Source organism: Sabethes cyaneus, chromosome 2 (assembly GCF_943734655.1).
Source record: "Sabethes cyaneus chromosome 2, idSabCyanKW18_F2, whole genome shotgun sequence".
Lineage (NCBI taxonomy): Eukaryota > Metazoa > Arthropoda > Insecta > Diptera > Culicidae > Sabethes > Sabethes cyaneus.
The window spans coordinates 155,041,812-155,059,307 of record NC_071354.1 but is presented as its reverse complement, the minus strand read 5'-3'; positions in this window follow the sequence as shown (position 1 = coordinate 155,059,307).

Sequence of the window (17,496 nt, the reverse complement as noted above, 5' to 3'; positions counted from 1 at the left end):
TAGTTTATTGATGCCTCAATCTAATTCGGTTTTTTTAAAACAAGTTAAAATAAAATGGAATAAGATTTAAAGTAAATGGAGCCAAAAGTCTGATTTCAAACACATCAAATTTTCGGCTTTGGGACCGCCTGCGACCTGTAGCAGGAATCAAAAAACTTAGTTGGTGAAGGGAGGTTGATCGAGACTAAGCGGATAATTTGCACATATTGGGTAATTTAGAGATATAAACTCGGTGAACTGTAAAAAATCTGCTTATCACTAAAGAATGCAACATAATATGTATTACGCTTTATTTTTTTGCCCCTTCAATTTTCGAAAATTTTGGAAGGGGGGGGGGGGGACATAAACTTTTTTTCAAATTTGTATAAGCCTTATTTGGAATTAAAAATACATTTTTTGTTTAAAACCTGAGAAATTTCTTATTGTATGAAATAGTTTTGAAACTAAAATAGGCAATTCCAAACAGATTTTATATTTGTTACTTTATATCAAGGCTAAAACCCACTAGCGTGCCCAGATATAGACAACCAGTGGGCACCCGACTGGGATTAGACTTGGAACTAGACTAGAAATTAGAGTTGAAATTGGATTTAAATTTAAATGGATTGGATAGGGCTTAACATAGGACATTCAGTTATAGGTACTCGAATTTGGAATAATTTCTCCTTCAGGCTTTACTTCAAATTAAACTTGAAAGTGGATATAAAATTGGATTTTAATTAGAAGGTTTTATTTGAAATTGGACTTGAATTGAATTTGAGATTAGACTTGGAACTACAATTGAAATTAGACTTGAAATGGGAATACTATTTAATTGTACTAGGAATTGGACTTGAAATCCGAGTTTGAATTTGACTGAAAGTTAAACTTAAACTTGGAGTCAAAACTGGCTTTAAATTGAACATGGACACGTAGTTTTACTTAAAATCATGATTGACATTGTTCGTCTTACTCTCTCACAGGTTTTACCTCTATTCCAGTTCTGTTTTTCGTATTTTTCTAAACCCTTTTTATCTTCTTTTCTTACTGTTTTTCGTTGTCATCTGTTCCGTTTTCCCTTCTTTTCTGTTAGATTTACTCTCTTTATTCCTTTTGCTATCCGGCTTTCCTTTTTCGTTCCTCGTTTTTGTTTTTTTTGTCTTCCGTTTTATCTCTTTCTATGGTCCGTTATCTCGTTTTTCTTTTGTTCCTTTACTTTTACATTATTCCGTTCTTTTTTATCTCTTCGTTTCCTGTATCGGTTTTCTTTTTTCACGCTATTGCTCTTTACCCTTTTGGTGTTACTTGTTTTCTGTTCCGTGTGCCCTTGTTTTACCTCTTTTTCTCTTACGTTTTCCTAACTTTTCTATCATTTTTTTTTCTGTCCCGCCTTTCTTCTATTTGTCATGTTATCCCTTATTTTTTCTCGTTTTTCTTCTTCTGTCCACTGTTTCATCTTTTGCTGATCCATTTCTTTGCTTTTTCTGTTCCTTATTAGTCCTTTTCTGTCCTGATTTTCCTTTTATTTTTCCTCGTTTTCGGGCTCGTTTTTCTTCTATTGCCTGCTGTTTTTGACATTTTCTTTTTTTTTCTATTTTTTCCTCTTAGTGTCCTGCTATTTCTCCTTTTCTGTAACGTTCTGTTTTTTTTTGCCGTTAAACCCCTTTTGTTTATCGTTTCCATTTTTTCTCTCTTCATTTTAATTTTTTTTGTGGGCGTTTCTCGATTATCCTGCTCCCATATTTTACCTTCTTCTTCGCCTCCTTTTCAATCGCGTCGCCTTAAATGCTACTTAAATGCCGTCTCGTCCTGAATGATCTAGAGTTACTATAGATAGTTTTTATGGTCTTGTTATTGACTAATGTTTTATGCAAGAGTCTTGAATTTCTCGAGTTCGATTAGTTTTTGAGTTTCGCTAAAATTTCTGTTTTATTTGTATGAGAGTCCATATCCCCCTACCACAGGGGTGAGAGGTCTCTAACTATCATTAAATAAATTTAAGACTTCAAAATATCCCACATACCAAAATTGTTTTTTTTTCATGTGTGGACTCATTACTGCGACCAGTATAGTTGATCTATTGTAATATCGCTCGAGTGTTTGCTGTATGACCTGTACTGCATTTCTTTTTGCTATAATCGCTATTGAGTGAGCGATATGCTTATTAAATTGTAGGCGTGCTTGCGTGTATTGGGGCTTATCCTTCCTTCAAAGCTTGATCTATTTTACCCACATATTACCCGCTGCCAGCGCTATCCCATACTATAGCCGTCCCTGCCGAGGACTCATTCGTACCTCTGACCAGTACACTTAACTATAGGAGGGACATTTGCACTGTTAAGAGGCTTCAGACGGTAAATATAGAATTCAATTAGGTTGAAAATTGGTTTATTTGCTTGATTAGTTCTCAAGTTATAAGGACATTTGAATTTCATTTGTATGGGAGCCCCCCCTCCTAAACAGGGGAGGGGTCTTAATTCAACATAGAAACAATTTCTGCCCCCTAAAAGCCCCACATGCCAAATTTGGTTCCATTTGCTTGATTAGTACTCAAGTTATAAGGAAATTTGTATTTCATTTGTATGGAAGCCACCCCTCCTAAAAAGGTAAGGGATCCAAGTTCATCATAGAAAAAATGGTTGCCTCCAAAAACACCCACATGCCAAATATGGTTCCATTTGCTTGATTAGTTCTCGAATTATGAGGAATTTTGTACTTCATTTGTGTAGAAGCCCCCCCTCTTACAGTGGGGAGGGGTCCTAATTTGCCATAGAAAATATTCTTGCCATCGAAAACCTTCACATGCCAAATTTGGTTTCATTTGCTTGATTAGTTCTCGAGTTATGAGGAAATTTGTATTTCATTTGTATGGAAGCCCCCCTCTCAGTGGAGGGAGGGGTCTCTAACCATCACTAAAACCTTTCATGGCCCCAAAAACCTCTACATGCAAATTTTCACGCCGATTGGTTCAGTAGTTTTTGATTCTATAAGGAACATCCCGACAGACAGACAGAAATCCATTTTTATATATAACATATGCTGCTCGCGACAACAAAACGACCAGAATTATCGTCAGTTGCAGCTGGTCATCCGGGTGAACGGCTCACTGGTAAATTTGCTCGTTTGTTCAGATTGAAATTGAAATGCTTCAGTTTGTTCAACGTAGATGATGGAATGACGGACCAGGAAAAATAGGCGGGACCGATTCTGGTCGCTTGCTCTAGTATATAACAAGAGGTAAGTCGACGAACAGCATTACTCAAATGCTAGCTGCGTTACTGCCAACATCTCATCTCATCTGGACGCGGCAAAGGAGAAAACATCAAGGGCAGCGAAAGTCATGCTCAAGTCGTGCACGTCCTGCGGTTCCCAGTCGGTCGTATTCATCGGCTGCTGAGGAAAGGAAACTATTGAAGCTGAAGCTGGCTGCCGTGATAAAATAATTAGTTGCGGAAGTGCTTGAGTTGGCATGAAATGCTACTCGCGACAACAAAAAGACCAGAATTATGCCACGTCACTTGCAACTAGCCACCTGGACTGGTATTTCATCGTAACTCATGACCATACATGAATGGATTCGTCGAACGCGTAGCTGCTGAGGCTTTCCGGTTGGTCCGTTGCAACAAGCCGTGCCTGGTTTGCGGTTATCTCCAATTTACCGAGAAGAAAATTACGTTAAGTGCGTTACTGCAAGTTTATTGCAAGCTGGAGTTATGATAATCAAACGATCGGTCCTTTTAAGAGCCACACAATGATTGAAGACTTTATTATATTTTCTTGGCCAGTTAAGACCATAATTGAATTGAATTTTTCGCCGTTGCGGACGACCAACAAATGGTGGGAATAATTTTTCTGGTCACGGGCGACATTTTCTGTCATTTCCAAAACGTTTGCAGCTTGTAAATGCTTTACTATCAGTGTGTTTCTTTTGTAAGCCGCAGAAAAGTTTTGCGCGAAATGTTCAGGTTTTTGAAAACTCGCGCGTACCGTCTACCGATTACCAGCGGAAAAGCACTGTTCAACGTAGAAACAGATCATGAAAATTTATTTACTGTTTAGCGTTTAGTGTGACTTCGATTCGTTTTAATTTAATAGATTCAATCAATTTAGAGAAATAACTCCGAAATCTGTTGAGGATTGAACGTATACAATGTTACTACTTTGATAAACGTTACGTATGTAGAATGTATACATAAAGAATCGTATTATTACATGCATGGATACATTCTACTATCGCTACAAAAAGACTTACGTAGTCCTACGTCACCTATGCGGTCGTGTCTTGTGCGCAACCCATCTGATTTTTCTTCTTTGCTGTTCGGTTATTTTTTTGTTCTCGCTTGTTATCCTCGTTTTGTTTACCTTTTTTTCCTTTTTTTCTCATTTTGCTTCTTTTCTCTTCCGTTATTCGTTTTTTTACGTTTTCTTTCGCTATTTTCTGCCGTTTTCTTCTTTTCGATCTTTTCTTTTTTAGTGTCCATTCTGACACAATTTTTGTTTTTTTTTTGCTTTATTTTCTGCTGAAGCAGCAAGAGACGGACTACCTTTATATCCATTGGTAATGCATCTGTTTATATGCTAAGAAAATTTAATTACAAATATTTTTACTCTACACTATTTGGTTTATAAGATATGAATTTTGGAATTAGGTAGTTAGTTAGTAAAACCGAGTTTTTAGACTACAACTTAGGAACAACAAAAAACGTTATCATGAAAATTTTATCATTTCAAGCTTAGAAATGGACAAATAAGAAAAAAAATAAGTCAAATAATTTCCATTGTTCCACAATGGAAAAATCCACTGAAAACATTTTTTCAATTATTACATTTATTTCATTATTGGATTATTACATTTATTATTGGAGTTTTCTCTCTCTATCATTATAGACACTAAGGATTTTTTCCCTAACGAAAAATTATGTGATTTCATACATCTCATCAAAATCGAATGACGATTTCTGTTGCTGCTAGAAATAGGTTAAATCAATGCAAAGCTCTCAATCATAACTCGCAAAGCAATCTTCAGATGTAGGTACCTACGTCACGCACTTCGATGCTAGCTCTATGATTCATTTCAAAAAAGACAAATCCAGTGGGATCTCGAATCACGTGCTAGCGCACATGCGTAGAGGCGCGAAGCATGGTGAATAATTTCGCTGCCCGAGCTCAGGTTGTATCCACTTATTGTTAGCGCCGCCAGTTAGACTGAGTTGGGCGTTTTGAATTTACCATAGGTACGGCTCGTGCTCAATCTCTGGATAAACAGATTGCTATCACGTGCTTGGACTTCAGAAGCTTGACGATGTAGTGCGGATGTGGTTGTTTACATAATTATTTTCTTTCCAGTTAATAGCTTTTAGACAACGACATATTTAAACATTGACCTGCCAGGGGCACGTCCTATCAAGCACTCGGCGGTACCTGCTGAAACTCGTTTGTCAATTTTGGGTTTTTCGTATATTCATGGTCTTAAACTACATGGTCGGTACTGTCGGATGAATAACCTTATTATTTTTGAAGTAGGACTACTTTGATTTCTATATTGTGGTGCACTTTAGAAAAACGAAAAGGGAACATGTAACGAAAAGTGATTATAGTTTGCACGCTTATAACTCAGTCATCCCTCAATAGATTCTAGAGATATTGGTATCAATCGATGGGAATTTTTTTGAAGAATCCATTACGATACAGTAGAATATATGTTTCCCTCACAAACTTTTAAATGATTGAAAAATGTTAGCCATTGTCTAACTAAAAATCCACACTCTGTGATTGGTCGGAATAAGTAGTGCTGATTTACTGTAGCGACAATGATGTTCCCACACCACAAGTAGTATGGTTGTATACAACCGTACTTAAATTTACACTAATTCCAGTTTCTACACTTGCATTTAATGGTTCTCGTTACAATTTTCCGTTATTTTTATATAAAAGTGACAGGTCGAAGATTCTTTACGACGTTCAGACTTATACTAATTTGATATATCAAGCATAGTCGAATTGAACATGCACTTGTAGTCCTTCGTCCCTCTTTTGTGCTTTACTTTTGTAAAGCTTGTACTTTTGTTTGTTTGTACTTTTTAAATGTACTTTGGCATTTGCATTTTTACTCCCTAGCAGTAACTAATTAATATTTTAATAATAATTCATTACAATGTATTCATCGTTATTATAATTACTACAAGTCAGAAGTTTCCTGTATATCTGTATATCTACCATTTCCAGAAGGGCGAGAAGGGCATTGGGTTAATAGGCCACTGCGACAGTCTTAAAGATCGTCTTTTGTGGCAGGCCCCGATCGCTGTACACATTTTACGGACCGGTCATACCCATTGATGGAGTTGAACCGGATGGTTGTAATCCTGTGCCTCAATTCGGTACTACATGGTTAGTAAAGGCAATGACCGTGTTGGGATTTAGGCTCCATACTTGATAAGGAGTAGGAAGGAAACTTCCGAAGAAGTTGTGCCTCAATAATGCTAGTGTCCCGTACAGAGTTACAAAAGCGCCAGGTATCGGATGGTACCTTGCCGATATTCTTTAAATGATAAAGAGCGGGGCTGTGTCCTGTTAGGAGTCCCGTGATTGTGCGTAGTTCACTACGAGTTAAATGGAGTAGTTTTTTAGCTACTGCAGGGTTTAGCTAAACCGTTTAGCTTGTTTACAACCCTGTGTTTGATTCCAACGGGATACTATTTCTAGCTTCTCTCATGTCATCAACTCGCCTTTCACGGCGGATGTGGAGTTGCCCAGAAACGGTTCAGGGCCAATAAATTGCTGAGCCGTTCCTTGTCTTGCTAGGTTGTCAGCAAATTCATTGACCTCGATTCCGCAGTGACCGGGCACCCAAAGTAATGAAACTGTTTTTTGGCGGGAGAGCTCCCTCAATGCTGTGCTGCACTCCCAAACTAATTTGGATACGCATTTGGCGGACTTGGGTGCCAGTAGTGCTTCTTGGCTGTCCGTGAAGATACCGAGTTTCGCATGCCTGTACTTTCGTTTCAAGTATATTGTTGCACAAATGTATATTGCATATACTTCTGCTTGAAAAACGGTGGGCCACTTTCCTAATGAGATAGATTCCCTGATGCCGGCCTGTGGAGGCCCCCATTGTTGAACTATCTGTAAAAAATCAAACGGTTAGATGGAAGATCGGGCCCTCCATTATTCCACATTGAGCGATCTGTTTCAATCATCTCATATGGAACGTCCATATTGGACCTGGTTTCCATGTAGCCAGAGATAAAAGTTACTAAGGGTGTCAGATTGAACTCCCGAAATATGCGGAGATGACCGATCTGGTCACCTTCGAGTATAGTTTTACTCCTTTGCAACCGTACTGCGCCGAGCTTTCCTTCCTTCTTCACATGAAGATGCAAAGGCAATAAGCATAGCATTGCCTCCATGGCTGCAGAAGGTGTTGTACGCCTCTTACCAGCCGCATCAGTTTATCCGGAAAAGCGTGCCATAGCTGGTCTTAATCGTATGCTGATTTGAAATCAATAAAGATGTGATACGTGGGCACGTTGTACTCTCGATATTTCTGCAAGATCTGTTGGATTGTAAAAGTATGGTCCGTAGTTGTGCGAGTCCCCACCCAAGTAACACACAAAACAAGTTAGAAAATAATCTTCATGGAAAGTAGTCGTTTAAGAGTACTATAAACGTACTTTGAAAACATCATTGGCGTAGCTAGAGGGGGTGCCTGGGGTACCAGGCCCCCTCCAGAATTTTGCAGGCCCCCTCCAGAAATTTTCCCCATTGTAATTGAAAAACCGGAAAAACATTCAGTGTATATATTCCCACCGCGTTGATGTTTTCCTTTTTTGCTAGGTATCGCAAACGCGTAGTTGTTGTCATCGTTAGTAGCCGTCAGTAACCTGATAGCCACCCCGGCTCATGCTGTTATAAACAGTCGTCTCCATTCAACTCGATCTTGGGCCACTCGTCGCCAATTTTCCAGTCTCAGAAGTCTCAAATCACTTTCGACTTGGTCGTGCCATCTCCGCACGTTAAGCCTCTCTGTTCCTGGTGCTGATGTAGCTGTTGAAAAGAGCTGTTTCCGTCACACTGCCGTCCGGTATCTTTACGAAATGTCCGGCCCACGATAGCCTACTGACTTTCGCCAGATGACAATGAGAATCTCTCCAAACAGTTTCTGTAGCTCGTGATTCATTCGTCTCTGCCACTCTCCGCTTTCAGTTTGTTCTCCGCCAAATATTGTCCGGTGTGCCTCCCGCTTCCGGCAAGCGACGCTGTGAACAGTTACCGTCCGTGTGAGGCACGTGTTTGATTTATCGAGCCTCTTTCTTTCATGTATTTGGGCTTCGACGCACTTATGTTTAACCCAATCCTCCTAGACTTCGCTTTCGTCGGACCACCCCCTCAAGAGCGAAGTTGAATAGTATGTAAAAAGGATTCGAAAGTGTTCCCGAGTTACACACGAAATACATCTCTCGATACAATGTAGCTCTGATCATTTGCCCCAGTTTATCCGGAAAACCGTGCTCTTGCATTATCGGTCATAGCTAGCCTCGATCGAGTGCATCGTATCTGCTTTGAAATTAATAAAGATGTGGTGCATGGGCACGTTGTACTCCCGATATTTCTGCAAGATCTGTCGGATGATAAACATCTGGTCCGTAATTGCGCGGGCTCTCATGATGCCCGTCTGGTATTTCCCTACAAAACCCTGTGCTATCGCTGACAGCCGGCGTAACTGGATCATAATGAAATTTTTTTCGGAAGGCACCCCCTGGGCCCCCTCCAGGGAAATTACCTAGCTACGCCAATGGAAAACATGTGTCGTTATTATTACGGTTTTGAGATTTGAGTTTCGTGATAACATGAGTTTATTTGACAGGTCATATCAAATGAATAATGTTTGTTTTTGCCAACATGTCAACACGAAGTTTTTATTATGTCTCCATTACTAAATTTAAACTACTGGAAGAACAAGTTGTAGCTTATACTATAATAACGTTTTAAAATGGTAGGAAATAACCTGAAACATACTTCTTTCAATTGTTGTTTCATTAGACTTCAATTTTTTGCGCTTTTCTGGTAATAGAGAAGTTCTGATGTATGTAATGTTATACTATTCCATAACAAGCTGTGTTGCTTGGGCATGAAGCCTACCTGGTAATCTCCGACGAAACCATGTGCTATCGATGACAGCCGGCGTAACAGGATCTGGGAGAGTTCATTGCGGGCGGCGTATACCAGCGTTATACCACGATAGTAGCAGCAGTCGAGCTGATCACCCTTTTTCTAGATGGAACAAACACTCCTTCCAATCATTTCTCCGGTAGCTCCGCCGCCTCCCAAATGTTGGAAATAATCCAGTGTAGAGCCATTGCTAGCGTTTGTCGGTCATGTTTATAAAGCTCTGCTAGTTGACGGTCCTTACCAGCGCCTTTGTTGATCTTAAGCAACCCGATTTCTCGTTTGACTTCTTGAAGATCAAGTACTGGGATCTGGGACACTACTATCTTGCATGGGAACACCTAGGTTAACTTCCTTTTCGCCTCCTTCTGCAACTTCGCTATTGTGGTGTTCATCGAAGATCGAAGAACAATAATATCGCAACCTCAAAGCTCTTGACGTTCGTTTGGTTTTTGAAAAACATTTTTGGAAACATATACACTGAATTTTTTGTTCGGTTTTCAAATTCCAATGGTGAAAATTTCTACAGGGGGCCTGTAGAATTCTGAAGGGGGTCAACAAAATAACCGGAATGCTAAATATTACATAGATAATGTTTCAAAGAAGCAGTTGCTTCCCATCGTCAAAAACAACTACAAGAATGCACCATATTGCTTCCAACAAAATTCTGCACCGTCTCACCAAGAAAAAGGTACACAGGTTTGGTGTGAAGACAACTTTCCGGATTTTATTTCTTCGAAAGAGTGGCCTGCTTCTTCGCCTGATTCGAATCATCTTGACTTCTATGTATGGGGTTACATGCTAGGCAAACTATGGAGCGTCAAAGAATTGACACTTCCAAGCAACGTTTGGAAAAGATTTGGGATGAAATGCCTCAGGATGTCATGCGTGCCAGCTGTACCATTTTTCACCAACGATTGCGACTGGTAATTAAAGCATAGGGAGAAAGATTTGAATTGACCTAATTTAAGACAAACGATATGGATATACCACAGACAAACAGACGAGACACTCGCGTTAATTACATCGTCCATTCAAAAACGACTAATTTTTCAAAAAAGCATGTTTCGCAACATGTCCACACCGCAGCGCTCAAGTGTTGCTCGCGTTTCTAGTATAAAACCATTCAAATGTAAAAAACCTGCAGTATAAAACCCCGCAAATGCAAGCTACTACGCAACATGCATTACAGAGGGCGCTAGTGTGCAAGCAAAATGTGTAGGACGATGGTTTTTGAAGAATTTTCTTCCATGTGTCATGTCAGTTCGTCAGTGGATATACTTTTCATAAAATATACTCAAAATTAAAATTTATGCCAGCATCTTATTTTTGTGACCATTTACATTACTGGCAATTATTCTACTACCCACCCTGTACTATCAGTGCACTGTCAGACAAACTTGAGTTTCATAGAAAGTACCTTGCAGTCGCTTTTTACGCAATTTATTTTACATTATTATCTTGATATTTATCAGTGATTCAAGAAGACAAAGTTGAATTCGAATCCGAATTGGCTCCTATCATAACTTGGTTCTGCTCGCTGATATCCCAATTTGGTAAAAAAAAACAAACTACGAACCTAATAAATGCTGTTTCAATAGCCCTTATCTCATTATCTGCACGTTCCCTTTCACGTCTTATCCGGCCATGGGTATACTATAAAAAATCTATGTTTCAATACTTTCTCTCGCCATTTCTTTCGTTTATTTGAAAGGTTTTTGTTATAAAGGTATATTAGTACCGTCATCCGGGGCGAGATTGTGCCAAAAAAGCATATGTTTTTGTTCTTTAGCTCAGTATACACACAATTTAGGAACTAAGTTGATTTCAAACCTGTCAATTTATACTAAATTGTTCAATTAACAACTACCGTAGAGATGGTTTAGTTACAATGAAACCTAGTTTTACTAGAAGTGCATGAACTTTGGCACAATCTCACCCCTTCTAGGGGGTGACATTGTGCCAAAAACATAAAGTTAGGCAAAAAACCTAAACAGTGAACATTAGCATGTTTATAAACAATACACACAAATATCAGTATAAAGTAGTTCATATGGGGCCGTCCATGAACTAAGTGGACTATTACGGGCAGGGGGTCGGCCAAAAACAACGCATCATACAAAAAGTATGAACGAAAATAACCCGGGGAGGACTGAAATAACTAAAAATGAGTTCGTAGTCAATGCACAGCCTTTATATAGAGAAACATGAGTTAACAAGGGGAGATATACGAAGGGGTGTATCCCAAGGGGGCATACCTATTTGATCATTTAACAAAAGTAACCATTACTTCGTTCGAGAACCCGCGGCCGCAGAACATATGGCCTATCCCACCCCCTTCCCTCTCCTGAAAACTGGCAGTTTTTACACGGTATAATATATTCGTCTTACTTTAGAGTTTTTATTCAAAGTATCTGAAATTTCTAGAGAAAAAGTAAAAATTAGTTTAAATTATTTAGCAGACCTATGATGCTGTTTGCTTCAAAATGGATGATGCAATCTAATCTGTCAAAATATTGTGCTCAATAGTAAAGAATGTGAGTGTACTGGTGTATACTGACGTATTTTTGTTGTATATGTGAAATCCACAAATTGGATCGATCATTATGGCTTGGCACAATCTCACCCCCGTGAAGCTCGAAAAGTACAAAGTTTCGAAAAAAATAATTTTCGTAATCAAAACTTATCCAACGCATAATAACCTTTCAATACATTGTAAATGATTAGTTTATATACCTTCACAATAGCATGTTGATGCGATTTCTTGTTTGGGTTGGTTTACGCGGGACATTTTTTTACAAGTGTTATTTCCGAGTATTTTTGATCGCGAACTTTGAAACCCTGTTTAGGCTAAATAGTTTGCTTATATTATCTGTGTTCCATTGGAAGTTATGAATAAATATGTTATGTTCATCATCATTTTGAATTTGGGTCACAAGTTTCTATAGATATAATAAATTTTCACAAATGAACATTTTTGGTTTTTGGCACAATCTCCCCGCTCGTGGCACAATCTCACCCCGGATGGCGGTAGTTACAGGCATACCTCGATATAAGACAATTTATAATTTCTAAAAGTTGTCTTATATCGAAATTGTCTTATATCGAAACATGATTTTTTCAAACAAAATTTGCATTAGCGGTCGCCAGTTTTGCTCTGTGTTATGTGTTTACGGTTTTTGAAATATTTCATATTGTTTGAACTATTAATTTTTTACTATTTTTGGGTTTTTTTGAAATAATGAACATCTTCATGGCACCGATTTCAGAATGGAAAATCAGGTCTGGTATCGTTATCAGCTATGTCAAAGGGATTTGTTTCGATATAAGACAAAATTGTCTTATATCGAATTGTCTTATATCGAGGTTGTTTTATAACGAGGCTGTCTTATATCGAGGTATACCTGTATTATTTTCACCAATAAATCAGCAAAGTTTTTACATATTTAGCTGTCGGCCTCTTCACCGCAGTCGAGCCGTTTCTGCAGTAATCGACAACCGTCCTGGTGCAGCGTATAGGTATACTGAACGGGCCTTCTAAAATTCCGGACTAGAAAAATTCCTATAAATATTCTTCTAATGATATTTTATTATGGTCGCTATAAACCAAATCGTTCAGAATGATCTGTCAGTAAAACTTAAAATTTTCCGCTCACGGATATATTTTTGAGTTGTCAAAGCTGGCGAACTGATATTTAGCTTTTACCAGAGCGAAAATGGCGGTGGCTGTCAAGCAGCGAAAGCTTAATCGGTTTTATTGCTGCTTTCAGCAGAACGTGATACGCAGTATTGGGCACAATTTCGCTAATTCGCTAAATCGCTTGTTAGCGGCGCTAAATTCTGGTTAGCGAGTTAGCGTTTTCGCTAAACTTTTAATACGTTAGCGAAACCGTTAGCGTCGCTAAAAATGAACCCTTGAAATCGCTAAAGCTGCATGAAAATTGTGAAATCATTCAAACTTTACCTCGCCATTTTTATATTGCATTGGTCAGAAATAATGTTACAAATCAACAAGTTTGTATGTGGTTGAATCACCAAAATAATAGTAGGTATTACTGTCTGGTGAATGAATGATAATCATGTATACCGAGAGGTTCACTCATCTTTTCCAGACAAGACGAGTTTTAATTGAATCGAAATTTGATTTCTGGCAATAATAACATGAGAAACAGACACTGATAAAGCATGCAATATAGAAACACGAATATTTCTAATAGATGGTAAGTTTCTAAGTTTCTTTCTTTAGGGACAAACAAGTTGTCTAAAAACTGCTATACGAACGTAATAAAACTTGGAATTGTTACTTGGGTTTTCAGCTTAGTATCTGCTCTGCCGCTGAACTCCTCTAATCTCCACTGCTGATTTACTATCAGAACGTACGTGGACTTCGAACCAAAATCGAACCAAAATTTTTTATTGCTGTAATAGAGATAAGCTTCGTTATAATCGTTTTATGAAACGCAGCAATGGGTTATGATCAGCAAATGGCATTAAAAATTATCACAAGCCGCAGGTACGATTTCATCAGTCATTTACCCCAGATCTTCACCAAACTGCTTCACCCAACTTTGTTAACATGTATCTTCAGATGCTCAAGATCAATGGATTCAAACCTGAAAACGATGTGGGTTAACAAAATGGAAGAAGGCCAAAGGAGATGAATTGGTGGTTACCGTAGAGGACGAATAAAAAATTACGGGTTTAAATATTTTCAAATAAGAAAGTACAGCGAGTTTGAACAAAAGCGTAGGATTTTATTTTTTGTAGTTTTTTTTGTGGAATTACTGTAAGGCAATAGTGAACTTGGAGAAACTGATTAATTGGTCGAATAATAAATCTTTAATAAAAGTTTTTTACACCCACTACTATACATTTTGTACGCCAGCTGGTCAGTGCTAGTGTAATAAATGCACATAAAAATAAGTATCTACAAACTAGTTGACGCTGGTGGAAGCTTGAACCAAACAAACAAACCATGATTTAAACTTTCCAATTTTCATTTATTTACAGTGAATTCACTCGTTTTCAAGTATTATAGTAGATTTATGTACAATTTTGGATAAACTCTTTCGACAGTTTTAGATTAAGTATTATAGAAATTTCACAGTCCCTATCTATCGCTACTAATAGTAGTATGGATAACCATAAGCATATGGCAATCCACCGTAGCCACCATAATAGGGATATCCTCCCCAATGATAACCGTAGGATGGCGTAATGTAAATATGTTTATGCTTATGGAAACCAAAGCCGAAAGTTTCAGCCCCCTCCATATCCTCTGAATTTGATTCTGCAATCGGCTTTGACATATTTTCTTGTAGATTTTCAGCAGCTCTCGTCTTTCGGATTAACATAGGAGGACGGCCAACGGAAATTTGAATGGTATTCGCAGTAATGATTGCTACCAGAGCAAATAGGCACAGGATCTAGATGAAATAAATGATGTACAACTAAGAATCAATCTGATGACAATATTAATTTTTATCAACCGTTTTCATGATGGTTTCGTTAGCTGCTTTTTGCACTAAATACAGAAGATTCACTGCGTTCGACGAGCGATGGCTTACTGATGCTGCAGCAACGAATCGCACTTTCATTTATATCTGCAATCTGCGAGAGATCAGTTTGTGCCAGTTTGACGTACCAAGATTTTCTAATCTTCCGGATCCCGATAAAATGCTATGACGACATTCCATGCATAAAATATATTAATAATCGGTCAAAACTGTTTGCCCGTTGATAAACATCTATTCCAAATTTAAAGCTGACGCTTTTGTAAAATTCTACTGTTGCGTACAACATATTTTTGTCGACAGTTATATCTAATTTGTCTACAGTTACATCTAATCAAAACTGATGATGAATACGGAAATTCCTTCATGAATATTTTATTAATTGATTTTACTTTTTCTTTTTTTTTAATAAAACCTCTAAAAGTTTAGCTTTTAGTTTTATTGGTCGGAAGCATAATAGAGAATTGTTTCTGGAAGAGCATTTTCAATTTGGCAAAAGTTGTGCATTCTCAATTTGGCTTAACTGTTAAGTGCAAATTCATTTTGATGAAATATTTGATTACATTACAAATAGCAAACAATTTTCAATAAAGTTTGGATTACAATAAAAATTGTTACTTCAAAAGATTCACGGCTTGATTTTGAAGTTGCAATTTAAAACGTATATAGAGTAAGGAGGGGCAAAAGTGCGATGCGGGTAAAAGTGCGATTCAATGATTTATCGGTGCAGATTCCGAGTAAATTTTCTACATTGGCATGGATGGGTGACTACTTTGACAGCTTGAATCTAACGTAAACTTTGGTTGCTTACGCAGCATAGTTGCTGACTTGTGTGCAAATGTTATTTTAGGGCGGTTTTGATGTAATTTTTCGTTATACGGCAAATACGATATCAACAGGAGGATATTACTTGTTGAATATTTGTAGCAGCGTTTAACATCACTCACATATATGTTTTGAAAATACGGCGAAAAGAATTTACAAAATAAATTTCACTTTTCCGTAATTTAATCTAACCCCGTCAAGCGCCTAGCGGGGTAAAAGTTCGATTCACGGACGGGGCAAAAGTGCGATTCATGGACGAGGCAAAAATGTGTAGCTAATTATATACAGCTTTAGGCACTATATTACAGATACTAGAAACGAAAGATCTGTAGAAAACTGTGTGCTCTACAGATGTTGGCCGAAGAAAAACAATGTGTTTCCGCTGATGAAACAAAAAACAAACGTTTGGAAAAGTTTCGATCTAACGGAGGCTGCAATACGCCAGCGCAAAATAGAAAAGGTGCAAATTCAGAATATTCCTTACGGAAGCATAACGCATATTGAAGATAATATGGTTTTGTTAGCTACTGCTGGGCTAATTTCGTGGATTCTAGCTTTGAACTTTTGCCCCGCGGTATTCGCACTTTTGCCCCGCTAGTGGGGTAAAAGTGCGAATCTGCACTTGATCAGAAGAAAGAAGAATTTATTTTGCAACACACTATTACCGCAGATGCTTTATAGTTGAATGTGAAGACATTGAGTTACTGCATCACTATAAAATATATTATGTTGTTGTCCTTCTTTATATCTCACGAAAATTGATGACAACTTCAAGCATCGCACTTATGCCCCGCCCTACTCTATATACGTAGGTGAAATGCAAAACGCTGGTCTTTAAAACAATTCGAAAACTGCGATGAGACGCATGATGGGATGAGATAGGGATAGGATGGCTGGGCCTAAGAAAAAAATTTATATAACATTTATTTATTTATTTACTATTTGATGGGGCTTTCAACCGTTGGTTGGTTCGCCCCAATTATATAACATAATTTGTTCAAAATTATGCATAGAATGTGATTTTGTTTTAGTTTTAGAAAATAAGTAAAATTTGAATATTTTTGGAAAATTTGTCAAATTTCAATGTATTTAACAAAAATTTCCATCAATAGCGTGTCCAATAGAGTATCCATCAATAGCTCTTCGTCAGTATGAGATTACAACATGAGATTAATCTGAGGGGACATGTTTTGAGATAATTAACATTTTATGCTTTTTAGCACGATTTCACAAAGTTTTTTCTTTCAGTGAAATTTTTCTGAAAAACGCCTAATTTACAACAACTTTTCCTTCAAAGAGAAATGAGTCGTCATTGATTCTGTAATTTTCAAAAGCAGTGTTTTATTTGAAACAAAAATTCTGTTCCTGAAAATATATTCCCTGTATTCAGATTGACAAGAAGAATACAGCGAATACATTTCTAAAACAGAGCCCCTTTTGTGAGCCCAAAAACTGCTTCCGAAATTAGACCTTCCGACGAATAGTTAATGCGCTTCTGAAAAGTTACTTTTGACGAAAAAAAAACAAGTTTCATGGAAAATAAATCCTTGTTTGGTATATACAATATATCTGTAAAATTTCATTCAAATGAAAAATCGTCGAGACAAACCGTTTTGCTAGTTGTGCTAGAATTGCTCAGCAGAAAATCGGTAATGGCACCAATTGCGAATTTGTGCAACTATAACCATGCTAATTGAATATGAATTAAATGCACTGTTCCTTACTGAAATTGTGAAAGTCAAAAGACAAAAGACAACAACGAACCACCCTTGACGAACCTACCGCTAATACTTGCTATAATAATGATTAAACAAATAGAAATAGAGGTTAGAAATATCTGGATAAATAAATATAAATAAAAGATGATTTTACATGGTTTCGTTTGAACTTTATTTATCGGTCTGCATTGACTTCAATTGGTCAATCTAACATTCAGGAAGGTTCGAAATAAATTTCGTCGACAGTTTGGCGTTGCACATTAAAAATATGTTAATAATTATTGCACAGTGTTTTC